This window comes from Lissotriton vulgaris, chromosome 7 (assembly GCF_964263255.1).
Source record: "Lissotriton vulgaris chromosome 7, aLisVul1.2, whole genome shotgun sequence".
NCBI classification, from domain to species: Eukaryota; Metazoa; Chordata; class Amphibia; order Caudata; family Salamandridae; genus Lissotriton; species Lissotriton vulgaris.
In genome coordinates this window covers 317,798,719-317,814,150 of record NC_141695.1, presented here as the reverse complement: position 1 = coordinate 317,814,150, position 15,432 = coordinate 317,798,719, and the positions used below count along the sequence as shown (strand labels likewise).

At 50.0% G+C, this 15,432-nt stretch overlaps 1 long non-coding RNA gene across 1 annotated transcript in view; it reads left to right on the top strand.

The window, feature by feature from the left end:
- LOC147701472 (uncharacterized) overlaps window positions 1-14,848 on the top strand; it is a 190,704-nt gene extending 175,856 nt beyond the window's left edge. The window contains exon 3 of the long non-coding RNA XR_015297468.1: window positions 14,453-14,848. This is a non-coding gene — a long non-coding RNA (uncharacterized LOC147701472). The remainder of the gene's footprint in view (window positions 1-14,452) is intronic.
- The last annotated feature ends 584 nt before the right edge of the window (window positions 14,849-15,432 follow it).

Below are 15,432 nucleotides of genomic sequence, written 5' to 3'. Positions count from 1 at the left end.
CTCTCTGCTTACCAGCGATGTGGTGAGACATGTCTTCGGAGAGCTCCGGTCATCCGTCACCATTACAAGCTATTAGAGCGGAGCTGGGGTGCCAACACTGTCGCCCTGGGACTGGACATTTACCTCAGCGATCAGGGGTGTCCGCAGTGCGGAGGATTCACGGCCCGTGGGGTCCCCATGGGCAAACGGAGGAGGATGATCAGTGGCCCAGAGGCGGGAGCCGCCATCTTGTGAGCCCAGCACTGAAGCCTGTCCAGCGACCTGTTGGCTCCTGGAGGGCGATTCCGCATTTGTGGAGGTGAAGGGGGAGACAGAGTAGCGCTACCTTTGCCCCTCCAGCTGTTGCAGGACCCTTGGGACCTGTGAAGTGGTGGTCCGGCTGAGAAACGGAGGCCCCGGGCCGAGCTGGAGGACTAGGCGGAGCGGCGGAGGTGGGAACTTCGCTCGCCGGCGGCTGGGGAAGGTTGTGGCAGGCAGTGGGGCAGCTGGACCAGCTGGCCCTGTGGAGCCTCAGGGGAGGATCTCGACGGCGGGGCTCCCGATTGTGGGGCAGGTGGACCCTGGCCCCTGTGTAAGCTGAGCTCCGCAGCAGTAATTGCAGGCCCTGCAGGTGAGCGGCGAGTCTGAGCGCACGCTTCCCCGCCATTTTGCCTCCACACGTTCAGCGGTCAGGAGCTCCCGGCTTCAATGTCCCTTTGCCCCTGGAGAAATGTGCACTGCTAAAGGCCCTTCTGAGTGCTGGGGCATGGGGGGGCCCGAGGAGCGTCTGAGGGAGGCCGACACCGACGGACTGCTGCGTGGCAAGGAGGGCCCTCCAGCTGGTGCGGTGACCTTGGGACCTGCGACCCGGCTGAGAAGTAGAGGACCCGGGTGAAGGTGGGGCCTTCGCTCGTCTGCGGCTGGAGAAGGCTGGGACTGGCCTTTTAACCGGCCAGCCCTGTGGAGCCTCAAGGGGCGATCTTGGCGGCGGGGCTCCCGATCTGTCCTCAGAGGCTGCTGAGCCCCGCGACAGTACTTACAGGCCCTGAAGGTGAGCTGCGGGGTTGGGCGCGCGCACCTCTGCCATTTTGCCTCTTCACACTGGACGGCCAGGAGACCTCTGCCCCTGTGTGTGCTTGATATTGAGCTCACTGAAGGTGCGGCGCGGCGGGGGGCCAGGGTCATTGCTGGGAGCGCTGACCCGGACGGCACTGGGGGAACCTGGACGTTGCGTGCTGCTTCCCCCCGGGGTCCTGGGGTTGGTCCCGTCTCTGGAGTGGTGGGGTGGGTGGGGGTCTTCAGGGAGGGGGTTCTTGAGTGTTGGGGGCTGCAGGGGGGGCCCTAACGCATCTGGTTCTTTAACTGCTTCCTTACTCATTGCTAGTTAGGCCTTGTGGAGACGAGGGCTGGGCCGGGGTTCTTCTTGGGCACACACCATCTGGCAGGTGCAGAGTACGCTGATTGGCTGTCGGATCACTGCTGTTGAACTGGCGATGACGTGTTCCAAAGGGGACAAAGCCGATCAGGCGGCGGCCTCTAAAGACAATTCGGTTGTGGCGATGTGGGGAAAAGGGGGGGTGCCGACACCCGCGGAGGGGCCACCGCAAGCCGTTGGAGACACGATGCCAGTGACCCAGGCATTTATAACCTCCTTAATGTCCGAACTCAAGAAGGAAATACGCTCCTTACGTTCTGAGGTGCACTCCTGTGTACAGGAACTGCGGAAGGAAGTCACTGACCTGGGGGACCGGGTGGATGGGCTAGAGAAAACGGTGGATGCTCGCACGGAGGACCAGGAGCAACTGTGGCAACACCTGGTGGCATTGGAAGAACAAAACATAGAGCTGCAAGTCAAGCAGGAGGACCTAGAGAACCGAGGTCGCCGGAACAGTCTCCGTATCCGGAGGGTTCCAATCGGAGCAGAGGGAAAGGACATTCTGACGTATGTGGCGCAACTCCTCCATGAGGTTTGGGGGGATGAGGATGCTTCCCCGCCTGCTTCGGACCAGGCCCACCGGTCTCCGGGCCCGCGGGGAGGCCGGGTCTTCTTCCAGACATTTTGACACAGGTGCATTTCTTCACCGAGAAGGAGGCTATATTGAAGGCGGCAAGGGACAAGCCCGATCTTAGTTACGAGGGGCACAAGATACAGATTTTTCAGGACTTGGCACCCAACACCTTGCGCAGACGTCGAGCTTTCAGGCTGGTGACGGAGAAGCTACGGGCCCTCAACATTCCTTACCAGTGGGGCCATCCCTTTGCCCTCATCTTCCAGTGGGAAACCAAGCGCAGACTAATAAGATCCTATCGAGAGGCAGCGCAGCTGCTTAGACTACCGGAGTCGCCAGCGAACTGCCTTTCTCGGCAGCGGCGTCAGGAGCGGGTCCCTGCCAGGCCGTCCTGGACTACTGTGCAGCGTCACCGCCGCTCCCCTCCCCTGGATGAGCGATCTGCTTCGCAGGCCAAACAAGACATTATAGCGCACATTAGATCCCTCGAGGGGGACTGGGACGGGCCGCCTTCACGCCCATCCACCCCGTGACCACTTGACCAGTGATGTGTTATATCTCGATGCATGCACCTCTGCTGATAATGGTTCATCTCCCCGGGTCTGTTCTGTGTAGTGAACCTTAAACCTGCACTACAGCTCCTGTCCAGGGTGGCGGGGACACAGGGGCTCTAATATTGCTTGCTCTTGAGACAACCACAGGCCTTCCCCAGGCTGTTCCTAAGGGAGTGACATTCCTGAGTGCGTCTGAACCCTCGGCTAGAGGATGCCCTGTGACTTGAACAGTACAGTGTGGCCCTGTTGGCCTTTGTTGACGTCCATTGCTGGGTGCCCGGTTGGCCGCCTATGGGGCTCTTGGCCTCTTCTTCTTCCTTTGGCTCTTTCCTGATCTCTTCTCTCCTTCTTCTTCTTTTTGTGTGTGATGGGTGGGGGAATCGGGTGGCCGCGGCCCTCTAAGTGGGCAAGGGTGGGGGAGCCCCTTTCTGAGTCTATATCCCTGCAGTGGCGGAGTTGGGGGGCATGGGTAGGCCCCGCTTGACCTACGCATGACTGCGAACTTGCCTAGGCCCTTAAAGATCTTAACGCTTAATGTCAAGGGCTTGAACTCCCCCAGTAAGCGGAGGCAAACGTGGCGTTACCTCCTCCAGCAAAATCCTGACATCATATTCTTGCAGGAAACCCACCTGTTGCAGGCGGACACTAAGCGCATGGCGCACCCTAAATATTCTCTCCAGTTTTGGGCTGCAGCTGATACTCAAACGGCGCGTGTGGCGATACTGTGCAAGACTGGATTCAGACGGGGGGACGCTAGGCCTGTTAGGGGTGGAGACGGGCGCTTTCTTAAGGTTACAGTGGAGATCGGGAGGCAACGGTTTACTCTGTGTAACGTGTATGCGCCCAATCAGATGCAGGATAAATACCTCCAGACACTTCTGCGGGAACATGTTCCTTATGGCGACCCTTCACTGGTACTGGGAGGGGACTTCAACTTAGTCTGGGACCCGGACACGGATCGTAGTGACGCCTCGTTCAGTGGAGCCGGAGCCATGTCTTCTGCGCTGCGTACGCAAATAACAGAGCTGGGGCTGATAGAAGCGTGGCGTTACCACTGCCTGGGGCTGAGGGACTACTCATTTTACTCTTAATCCCACCGCTCATACTCTCGCATAGATTTCTTATTAACCTCGCACGCCTTGGTGCGGGACTTGCTTGGAGTCTACATGTTAGATATCTCGTTGTCCGATCATGTCCATGTCAAGCTGCTCCTGCAGGACCCGGCCGCTTGCCCTGCCAGGGAGGTGCGGTGGCGCTTGCCAACGAGTATGCTCCGGGATGCAGCCGACGTTGAAAGCATTCGGGCCACCATTGACTCTTACTTTACTAATAATGATCTTCCCGAGACACCCTTCCCCGTGGTGTGGGACGCCTTTAAGGCGACAATCCGGAGCCACATCACCTCTCTATCGATTGCGCGGAGGCGTGAGGCTTTTAAACTGGAGGATAGCTTGGCGAAGGACATAAAGCGAGCCGAGCTACAGGATCTGGAGCATTCTTCCTTGGAGTCTAGGCGGGGACTCGCCAACCTGAGAGGGCAGCTCAGGCTCTTGCGAACTAACAAGGTGGAACACTCTTTGCTGGCGATGAAACAACGATATTTTGAGGAAGGGGATAAGGTGGGCCGGTTGCTAGCGGGAAGACTGAGAGCGAGTGCGGCCAAGGCCCACGTAGCCAATGTGCAGCTGCCGATTGGAACTAAGGTCGCCTCGGAGAGGGATAAATGTGAGGCATTTCGGGGCTATTATGTCGCCCTGTACCAGGGGGAAACTCCCTCTCCAGATGCGGTTGCAGCCGTTCTGGATAGCTACGAGGGAGCATCACTGCATCCGCTTTGCGCGAAGACTCTGGAGGACCCTATCCTTGAGGAGGAGATAAGTGCAGCCGTGAGGGACCTTCCTTTGGGGAAAACACCGGGCCCAGATGGCCTACCCCTGTCCTTTTATCCCATATTCCAGTTGCAGCTTCAGCCCTACCTTCTGCGGCTGTTCAATTCTTTTACGGAGACCGAGGAACCGTCCCCGGATATGGGCATGGCGGAAATAGCGTTGATACCGAAGTCTGGGAAGGACCTTACGCTGTGTGCATCCTACCTCCCCATAGCTCTACTGAATATCGATCTTAAAATCTATACCAAGCTGCTCGCAAAACGCCTAGATCCTTATATGCCGGGGCTTGTGGACCCGGACCAGGTCGGCTTCATCCGTGATCGGCAGGGAGCGGACAATGTGCGTAAGCTCGCGCATCTCGTGGGGGAATGTGCATCACTGGAAGCTCCCGGCCTGCCTTCTGTCGCTGGACGCGAAGAAGGCCTTTGACCGGGTGGACTGGACCTTCCTCCAGGCGGTTCTGCAGAGGTTTGGTCTGGGCCCGAAGATGATCACGAGGATCATGGCTCCATATGTAGGGCCGCAAGCCAGGATTCAGATTAATGGTCAGCCAAAGGCGCCGTTTTCTATCCATAGGGGTACAAGGCAGGGGTGCCCTCTATCGCCCCTACTGTTTGCTCTTGCAGTGAAGCCCCTCGCAGAGATGATCCGTCGAGTGCCCGATATTCATGGTATTCCCCATGGCGGTCGGGAAAACAAGGAGGCGCTCTTTGCGGACGATCTCCTCCTCACTCCTATGCGCCCTCGAGAATCTTTCCCGGCACTGAATGAGGTCCTCTGCCTTTTCGAGAGGGTCTCCGGCCTCAAGATCAACCACAATAAGTCTTGGGCCCTTAATCTGACCATTCCGAAAGAGGAGATACCCCCCCTGAAGGACGTGGTACCCTACCAGTGGCCCGATCAACACGTTCGCTATCTGAGCCTCCTACTGATCCCCTCTTTGGAAACGTGGACATCGGTGAACTGGCGAGAGTGTCGAAGAGCGGTCCTTGACGACCTGCGGAGGTTAAGACATCTGATGCTGTCATGGATGGGCAGACTCAACGCCCTCAAGATGTCGATCCTCTCTAAAATGTTGTATTTGTTCCAATGTCTTCCTACTCCTGTCCCACTCCACTGGATTCGAGACCTGCAGCGGGAGCTCAGGTTCTTTATCTGGGGCGGGAAGTGGCCTCGATTTTCTCAGAAGCTTATTATGACACCGCGGGACAGGGGGGGATTAGCCTGCCCTAATCTAGTGGACTACTACAGGGCCTCACACCTTCACTTTGTGGTGGAGTGGGGGGTGAGGGAGAGCGAGAAGGGGTGGCTGCATATGGACCGAACGGTAACGGGGCGAACCATCTGGGATCTGGCATGGCTGACCCGGGTGGCCCGACCTAAGAGCGCCTATATAGCGGTGCCCACGAGAACAGTCCTAGAAATATGGGATAGCATAGCTGTGTCCAGGGCCTTACTATGTTTCCATCCCCGCACACCCCCATAGAGGGGAACCCGCTCTTCCCGCCGGCCAATCGATCCTGCGCCTTTGATAAATGGACGCAGGGAGATTGCAGGGTGATCTGCGACTTATACGAGGGAGGCACACTTAAGACCTTTGACCAATGTAGGGAAGAGTTTCGCGTACCACCAGAGGCGAGAATGCAGTATGCCCAGCTGCGACATTGGGTGTCTGAGGGGGGAATGAATCAGGCGGCTACACAGGCATTTACTCCTTTTGAGAGTTTGGTGCGTTCTCTGGGGGGATCAAAAGGACTGATCTCTCAGATTTATCGGATTCTGCAGCACCCGCCGACTACACCCTCTCACCCATACCAGCATCAATGGCAGCTGGCAACCGGCACGACCATTGAGTCTTCACAGTGAGATATACTATGGCGGGATATTCCCAAGATATACAGGAGCATCCCACAGAGGGAGAATGCCTATAAACTCTTGACTCAATGGTACTATATGCCTCAGCGACTTTACAAGATGTTTCCCGCATCCTCTCCCCTGTGCTGGAGGTGTCAGTCTGCATCTGGGGATTGTATTCATGTCTAGTGGGCGTGCCCAATTTTGAATTTTTTTTGGAAGGAGGTCCTTAGCCACATCAAGGGGGTACTGGGGTTTCCTCTGCCTGAAGTCACGAGCACAATCCTACTAGGCATAAAACATGCCAGTTTTAAGGCGCTCACCCGGAGTGACTGGATTCTGACGCTTGAGGTGCTGGGAGCGGCTAAGCAGCTTAAAGCCCTATACTGGAAGAGAACTGAAGCACCCCCAATAGCAGCCTGGTCTGTACGGCTCTGGCATATTGTCACAATGGAGCTTTTCACAGCGCGATTGCAAGCACGCGACACGCGTTTCAAGGCAGTGTGGCAACCCCTAGTCCAATATCTCTGCTCTATAGAACACGCGCGCCACATGCCTACCAGCCCAGAACTCTGCGCCTCTTTGAGGATGCCATTGTTCCTCCTGACCCCAGTAGATTGCTCCCATAGAAGCCCCCTGAGATGTGGGTGTTGCCCTGGGCCTTCCTTCATTACTCACCCTCCGGCGCACACTACTTTTACTCTTGCTGTTCTTTCCCCTTTCCTCCATCTCCAGTGTCCTCTCTAATCCCCTTTCTCTTCTTCATCTCTTTGCTACTCTTATAGTTACTGGGCCCTGTTGGGCTGCCTTTAGAGATTGGGCTAGTTGCCCGCTTATTTCTTGGCATTGATCTTAGGGATTCAGGTTGTCTGAGCAACAGACAGATACAACAGCTTACATCATGAAATGCGGCCGGCCCCAATGGGGTTGTAGGCAAAGCGCTGTGTAACAACTTGCCTTTCCTGTGCAGGCCTCAAGGCCCCATTGCCAACTTATTTCGCGGCCGGCCCTGCTTAGGGTTGTAGGCTTAACGCTGTGTTTAAATGGACCTGTGGCATGTGCTATTGCCTGAAAATGAAACAGACTTGAACCAAACATTTAAAACGTGTCACATTGATTTTAAACTTAACACACAATGCATTTATTAATATATATATATATATATATATGCATTGTGTGTTAAGTATATATATATATATATATATATATATATATATATATATCTACATTATCATTTGATTAAGAGAAGAACAAAGAGAAAAAAAGAAAAGAAAAAGAAAAGGGAAGGGAAGGTGCAGGAATGGAGAGATACCCGTCCAGGAGGGGCGCGGTGAAAAACAGCATTAGCAAAACACTAAGGTTCCAAAATAGACGTGCCTATAGATATGTGAATTGCACTGTGATTTGATAAACATCCAAAACAAAAAGGGATCAACCAAAACAGGCCATAATTCTCACCTTACCTATTTAAATCAAGGCAAGGTCTGCCCACGTATGCGGACCAGGGATGTCTTAAGAGGTATATGTAGAAGACATCTAGAGAACTAGTGAAGAGAATAGTAGGTTGTTAGTTTTCCCTTATAAATGGGGGGGATGGATGGTGCCTATCCAGTAATTAAGCACCCAAAATTGCACCCGATAGAGCTCAGACCCAAAGGGATCTTAGGACATCGTCTTACCTCAATTATTATTATTATTATTATTATTATTGGGACATTTGTAGAGCGCTGCGTTACGCACACCGGCGTGTCCACGCGCTGAAAGTGGGAGAGGCAGCAAGCAGGGGACACAAAAACTGAGCGATGAAATGAAAATTATAATGCAATTGTACGTTTTACAACTTCAATCAGTACCCCACAATCACGGTAACCTTTGTAGCGGCAAGTATCCTAATAGAAAGGGGACATATGTTCTCAGTAGACGCTTATGGCACAGCGTAAATCATAAGTCAATGAATAGATAAACACTCAGTCTCATTAAACATAAATCAAATATCAAAAGAGGCATTCAAGAGTACCACATGCGCTCAATAGCAATACTTCCAGTGCACAGTTATACTAGTACGTTTGACAAGGCTTACAAAACCTCAGAACCAAGGGATCTTAGGACGCCGTCTTACCTCAATGGCAATTGTAATGCAATTGTTAGTTGTACAACTTCGTTCAACACCCCACCGTCATGGTAACCTTTGTAGCGGACAGTGTCCTAATGGGAAGGGGACATGTGGTCTCATTAGAAGCTTGCAATACGGTGTAAATCAAAAGTAAATCAATACTCATAATCATTAATCAAAAGTCGTTTTAAATCTTAATCAAATATTAGTTTCAGACATGTTGCACAGCAGGGCAAACATTTTTTTACAAGGCCAATAGATCTTGCATAGTTGAGATCTACTGGCTTTGCAAATGCTTGTTTCTTTTCCTTTCCACCTGCCCAAACTTGAATAACCAGTATCCCACTGCCCTTTTCCTCTCCTTCTCCCAACCCCTGCCATGGCCTTAATCTCCTGTTTTCCTATTATGCCACAATTTCTTATTCAATTTCAACCCTTACTATGGGATTTGACACCTGTGTTGTACCATCTCTGGTTTGATCAGTGACTGACTGGAGTGCTTCTAGCATGCGCCCCCATTCATTCAGGTCTCATTCTGCATTCTCATATTTGCGTACCATTTTCAAGCGACATTCTTCAGCCACGCCCCATTCGCGCATGTCTACCCTCCATTTGTCTATGCTGAGGGGTGTATTGTGGGTTCAATGTATTGCAATGCGATGCTTCGCCACAACTTGGCCCAGAAGTTCAAATCTGTGTTTCATGCGTGCCCCCTTTTTTGGCACTGGTAATACTCCCAGCAGGCACTGCTTAATAGGCCTTCACACGTACCGCTGTGGCAGTGCGGAGCGCCTGGTTCAGTTGCTGCCAATATGCGGATAGACGGACACACCTCTAGGCCATATGGAGGAATGTGGCTGGGTCCATGCAGCATCTGGGAAGGTTGCGGACCTCCCAGGGGCAAATCGTGCAAATCGTTGAGGGGTCAAATAGGCACAGTGTAAAAAGTAGAATTGAGTATGTTTGAATCTGCCATTAATAGCTACTTTGCGGACCTGTACGAATGCTCTTTTCCATTCGCCCTCTAAAAGTGGAGTTGGTAGGTCCGCTTCCCATCTGTCTTTAACTGCAGATGTCTCTACATACAGTCTGCCTTTGGGGCTTTATATAAATATGAGATTAACCCTCTAGTGGAGCCCGGGTCGGGCAGGGCCAAAGTATGGGACTCTCCCGGTTGGTCAGGAAACAAAGTCCACACATCGCGAACCGTGCGTGCTATTTTTGCATATGGCAAGAACTGGCCATCTGGTACTTGGAACCATTCTTTTGTCCCATCAAACGTTAAAAAGACCCCAGTTGCATACAAGTATCCAGCTGTAAGGCATCTCCCTTCGTAACACTTTGAGATATCCATAACCGTTTGGATTTTGAAAAAACCCTGCAGCCACTGTAGGGGGAGCGTATTGGCGTACAGACTCTTTGAATGAACAGGGTGACTGCTTGTTACCATGCCTCTGCTACCTGTCGGACCATGTGTGGGCAGTCTCCAGGGTTCCGGGAGCCCATCATGGGTATCTTGGGAGTTTGATTCCATTGCTTCGATCTGCTGTTGTGTAGCATTTTAGAATCCAAGCGTAATTTACCGATTCATGTCCTTTTATAGGTATTAATCACATTGCGCTTATTTAGACATAGAAATCATACCCATATTTAGACATAACCCATCCAGTCCAAATACAGGCATGGCTACTTCCACTAGTTCCAAAAAGCCACAACGATTTCTTGGAAAACTCGGCTTCAGCAGTCAGGGACATCCCCTTACTTGAATATTAATTTGTCCTAGAAATCATGGAGTTTTCAAAGAACTACCATTCCCTTGGGGTTCTTTGGTGACGTTATTATGTCCGACTTTACGTCAAACTAAGCACCGCCAAAGTATAAATATGCCTACACTTGCCCTAGCAAACACACGGTGGTTCGGAGCAGCTCGACTATCTACTTGCCCGACGCAGCTCGCTACAGCAAGTGCCGAAGGAAGCCGACCCTCCAGCTGAGGCACTGACAGAGAGGCTGTCTTTCTCTCGCTGAGAATCCAGCTCCAGTGTTTCCAAGCTCCCCTCGCCGGGTGTTGGGAAATCGAGTCCGAGACAGCGATACCAGAACTCCTTCATTCTAAAACCAAGGTACAGTGCTGATTACACCCTAAGAGAAATCTTGGTTACTTCTTCCCTCGTACTAGACTTAGGTTAGGTACATTGGGGTGGGTGTATTTTAAAAGCACCAGTTGAGTACTTTTAGCCTTTGTTATTTATGTATGTATTTATCTATGGTCTAGAAACCATACAATGCTTTTACAGTATTATTTTATAATACCCTTCTTACTGTACGCATTATACTTTCCAACCAGTATTACGATTGTAGCAGTTCACTTTACTTGCTTGAGAAAGAAGACTGTTCAATAAACCCTTTTATTGAACACGCCGGTCTCTCTCTTTCTCTGCCCCTCTGATGAAACAAAGCATGCATGATTGACTGAGTAAAATATCTATCTATTGTTTCCACGACTCTGAAGATCAGTCTTATTCTTGGGGAAACAAAGTTGTCATGTTTATGCGGTTGTCGGAAACTAATCCCTCCTTGTTTATTCGAGAAAGTTTCTAGTGACCTATGAGCTAGCTAGCACCCACAATTAAGTCTAATATATTCGATAGAGAGCCAGTCGACCTAGTCCTACGTCCAATCTATAGGATATGTTATTCCAATGCACACAGCCTATTGGGAATATAGGAACTACACTACATGACGCCCAATGTTGGGTAAGGCACTAATTTAACGCTAGATACTAGAGTAACTCAGTCGGGTTTTTCACAGAGACCCCTTTTTGGGTTTTTCACAGAGACCCCTTTTTCCCGAAAAATACTCCAATAGATGTCTGGAGTGGGAAAAAGGATAACATATCCGCCATTACTGAGTAGAGTGAAAATCCTATGTATTAGTTTTTTGGTTTGATTCAACGTTGAAGGGTACAGTATTCCAAAATATTGTGCACCTTATCTTTGTTTCCTTGAGACTTGCTCTGCAAACTTTCATTAAATAATGTTGAATAACGGCGACAATAACGCAACCGGTGGAGCTGTAGCCGCAGCCCAACCAGGTTTAGACGTTACCGGTTTCCAAGAAACCGACCCGGATGCTATAATCATCCTGGAAAGCCTAAGGAAAACAATCACTATAAAGCTTATAACAAATGGCCTATCACTTAGGGGTGGTAGGGTAATTTTTGTCATAGAGGCACACGAATATCGGCAGACAGAGGTATTCTATTCATGGATAATCTTCCCTGAAGCAAATGCAGTATCACACGTGTTTCAATTCTACAAAAATGAGGATAATCCAGAGGAATACGTCCCTTTCAAGGACATTGAAATTCCACTAACTTACCAATCAATCGATCAATCATTGAATTTATAGAGTGCGATACTTACCCGTAAGGGTCTCAAGGCTTTGGGGTGTGCTGCTACTGCTGGAAGAGCCAGGTCTTGAGGAGTTTCCTGAAGGTGAGCAGGTCTTGGGTCTGCCGTAGGTGGGTGGGGAGGGTGCTCCAGGTCTTGGCGGCGAGGAAGGAGAAGGATCTGCCACCGGCAGTCGTTCGTTGGGTGTGGGGGACAGTGGCAAGGGCGAGGCTGGCTGAGCGGAGCTAGGGGGTGGGGGTGTAGAAGCTGAGTTTGTTGTTGAGGTAGGCTGGTCCGGTGTTGTGGAGGGCTTTGTGTGCGTGGGTGAGTAGCTTGAAGGTGATCTTCTTTTTGATGGGGAGCCAGTGTAGGTTTCTCAGGTGGGGGGTGATGTGGCTGCGGAGCGGGATATTGAGGATCAGTCTGGCGGAGGCGTTTTGGATGCGTTGTAGTCGTCACAGGAGTTTGGCCGGGATCCCTGCCTAGAGTGCATTGCTGTAGTCTAGCCTGCTGCTGACGAGGGCCTGGGTCACAGTTCTCCTTGTTTCGGTGTGGATCTACTTGTAGATCCTGCGGAGCATGCGGAGGGTGTTGTAGCAGGAGGAGGAGACTGAGTTGACCTGCTTTGACATGGAGAGGGAGAAGTCGAGGATGAATCCCAGGTTGCGTGCGTGGTCCGTGGGCGTCAGGACTGTTCCTAGTGTGGTGGGCCACCAAGAGTCGTCCCAGGCAGAGGGGGTGGGCCCGAGGATGAGGACCTCCTTCTTGTCCGAGTTCAACTTCAGCCGGCTGCTCCTCATCCATTCGGCGAAGGCCCTCTTGCCTTCATGGAGGTTGGTCTTGGCGGTGTGTGGGTCCTTGGTGAGGGAGAGGATGAGCTGGGTGTCGTCGGCGTAGTAGATGATGTTGAGATCGTGTTGACGGGCGACTTGGGCGAGGGGGTCCATGTAGATGTTGAACAGCGTCAGGCTGAGGGACGAGCCCTGGGGTACGCCGCAGATGATGTTAGTTGCTTCGGAGAGGAAGGGGGGAGGCGGACGCTCTGTGTTCGTCTGGAGAGGTAGGATGTGGTCCAATCCAGGGCCTTCTCCTGGATTCCGGCATCTTGGAGGTGTGTTTTTAGCATGCGGTGGCATACCGTGTCGAAGGTGGCTGACAGGTCTAGGAGGATGAGGGCTGATGTCTCGCCGTTGTCCAGTTGAGTCCTGATGTCGTCTGTGGCGGCGATGAGGGCTGTCTCGGTGCTGTAGTTTCTTCGGAACCCAGACTGGGATAAGTCTAGGATGTTTTTGTCCTCAAAGTAGCCGGTCAGTTGCGTGTTGACGACTTACTTGAGGACCTTTGCCGGGAACGGGTGCAGGCAGATGGCCCGGAAGTTATTGAGGTCCTTGCGGTCCGCCTTGTGCTTCTTGAGGAGAGCGTTGATCTCAGCGTGCTTCCAGCTGTCCGGGAAAGTGGCTGTCTCGAGGGAGGTGTTGATAACTTTCCGAAGTTGGGGTGCGATGGCTGTCTCTGCTTTGTTGAATATGTGGTGTGGGAAAGGGTCCGACGGTGATCCAGAGTGGATCAGCTCTGGGTTAAAGGCGCCATTTGCCCATGAGAACTCTTGATAAGGACAGACTTACGAAGGCAGCCACTTTTTGTTTGGATTTGCACGCTTTATAGGCATTGATACTATCCGTGTGGTCTAAATAGCCATTTAATGTTCTGCTTTTTAAATTCTTCCTGAAAGTGAACTAGTCCACTGTAGACTTCGGTTCCTGTATCATCTCGGAGTGATTGAGATTTCATCTTCTTTTATTTTGTAGGACTGCCGAGGACATGAGACGCAGTCCATCTATACCCGGTTCATTAATGAAACACAATCGAAAGGAGTAATACGGGTACATAAATTAGAATAATACACTTGATCCTAAGGTGGGTCCCTCGCATTAGCAATATACTATCAGTACTAGATGGTACTTGGAGGATACATACGGAACTTATTATAACTTTTTCTCCTTTGTTGTGATTTATTTCAGTTGAATAAAAAGATCATAAGTTGCTCTTCTGGATTTGCGATATCGCCTCCCCATTAATTTGTTGGATATCTATAGAGACTCCCACATTCCAAATATAGGTAAGGCATGTACATATTTTGGTAGCACAATTTGCTTGTCCATTTATCCCATATATCAATTTATTGAGCACGTTTTTCCTCTTTTCAGATATTGATAAACTTATGAGTTACCTCTCTACGTGGTTCATGCCTATGACACTGCCCTTTGAGAATTAAGCAGAGTTTATGTTTTTTAAGTGTAAGTAATTGGACACTTATTATGCATCTTGACATATGCCATGTATTACAGACCTTGTTAGGTTTTTTGACCTCTGCCTTTTGTACTTATTTGATATGTATGTCATACTATTAGACCATTTGAGCAGGACTCATTAGTATTCGTCTTCAGTACTTTTCTAAGGCTTTTTTAGTACTCTATTAATTAGAATCTTTGTACATCCACTGAAGATTCGGGTTGTGTTGTGTCACATGTTGAGCTCAAGTGTCAATATAAGTTTTTTAACTATGTAAATAACTTTTGTATACTGACTTGGTTTTTTCCATGTTTTTTAAACATTCTATGGTGACAGTGTACATACATTTGTTCTTTATTACATTTTTTAGGTCCCCTGTTTATGTGGGTGTTGACTGCCTGGAAGAGGTCCTGAGGAAGGTGGCCGTGTGCCGCCGAAACGCGCCGTCGACCATAGTGCGGGGTCTCATACTTTGTCTTGAGACTTGTCAGTTGGCAGGGGGCTCCCTGCTGATTAGTACCCAGATTCCTTTTTCAGACGTAGTGTATGTGTATGCAATTACAGTATGAATTTGTTAGTATGTTGTGATTGTTTATGTGTTATCAGGGGCATATGTATTGTTATAAATAGTTTTTTTCACGATTAGTTATTGTCACTTTATTCCTTCTTTTTTTGTATGAACCATGAAATGATTTATGAAATGTTAACACTGTGATTGTATGTTTCTTATGAATTCTAACCTAAATGAAAAATATATAAATTTGAAAGCAATGCTAAACATAAAAAATAAAAACTTCATATATTTTTTGAAGAAAATAAAAAGCTTGTTGTGTATCTGTCACCTTTAACATAAATAATGTGATGCATACCTGTAATGAATAATTGTGGCAAAAGAGGGAACTTTCTCTTTTGTTGTGCTTTAAAGGCGCCCTACAACATCAAAATCACATTACCAGGCTCGGTCCACTAGGTAGACCAAGAGCAACATGGCCGGTACTAGCCAGCTACATACCACACCCTGACATTGAAGAAATGTCAGGTACGTAACTATTAGTTCACCTAAAACAACTAATAAAAATACATAGACAATTGGTTCAATATATCATGCGGACTCTAACAGTCTAACTTCCAATAAGGATTCCACAACAAACCCCTCACCAAGGGAACACAAATAAAATCACACCACAGACTATACAATCAGTCATTGGTAAATTGCCCGCAAAAAGGGAACAAATTCCATTCTGGATAGCTCAAAAAAATACTCAGATCGAGGCAGTATTTCCTGACAGTGCACATCATAAGAAACACAGAATTTTACCAATCTGTTTACCAATGGGGATCGCACTGCGA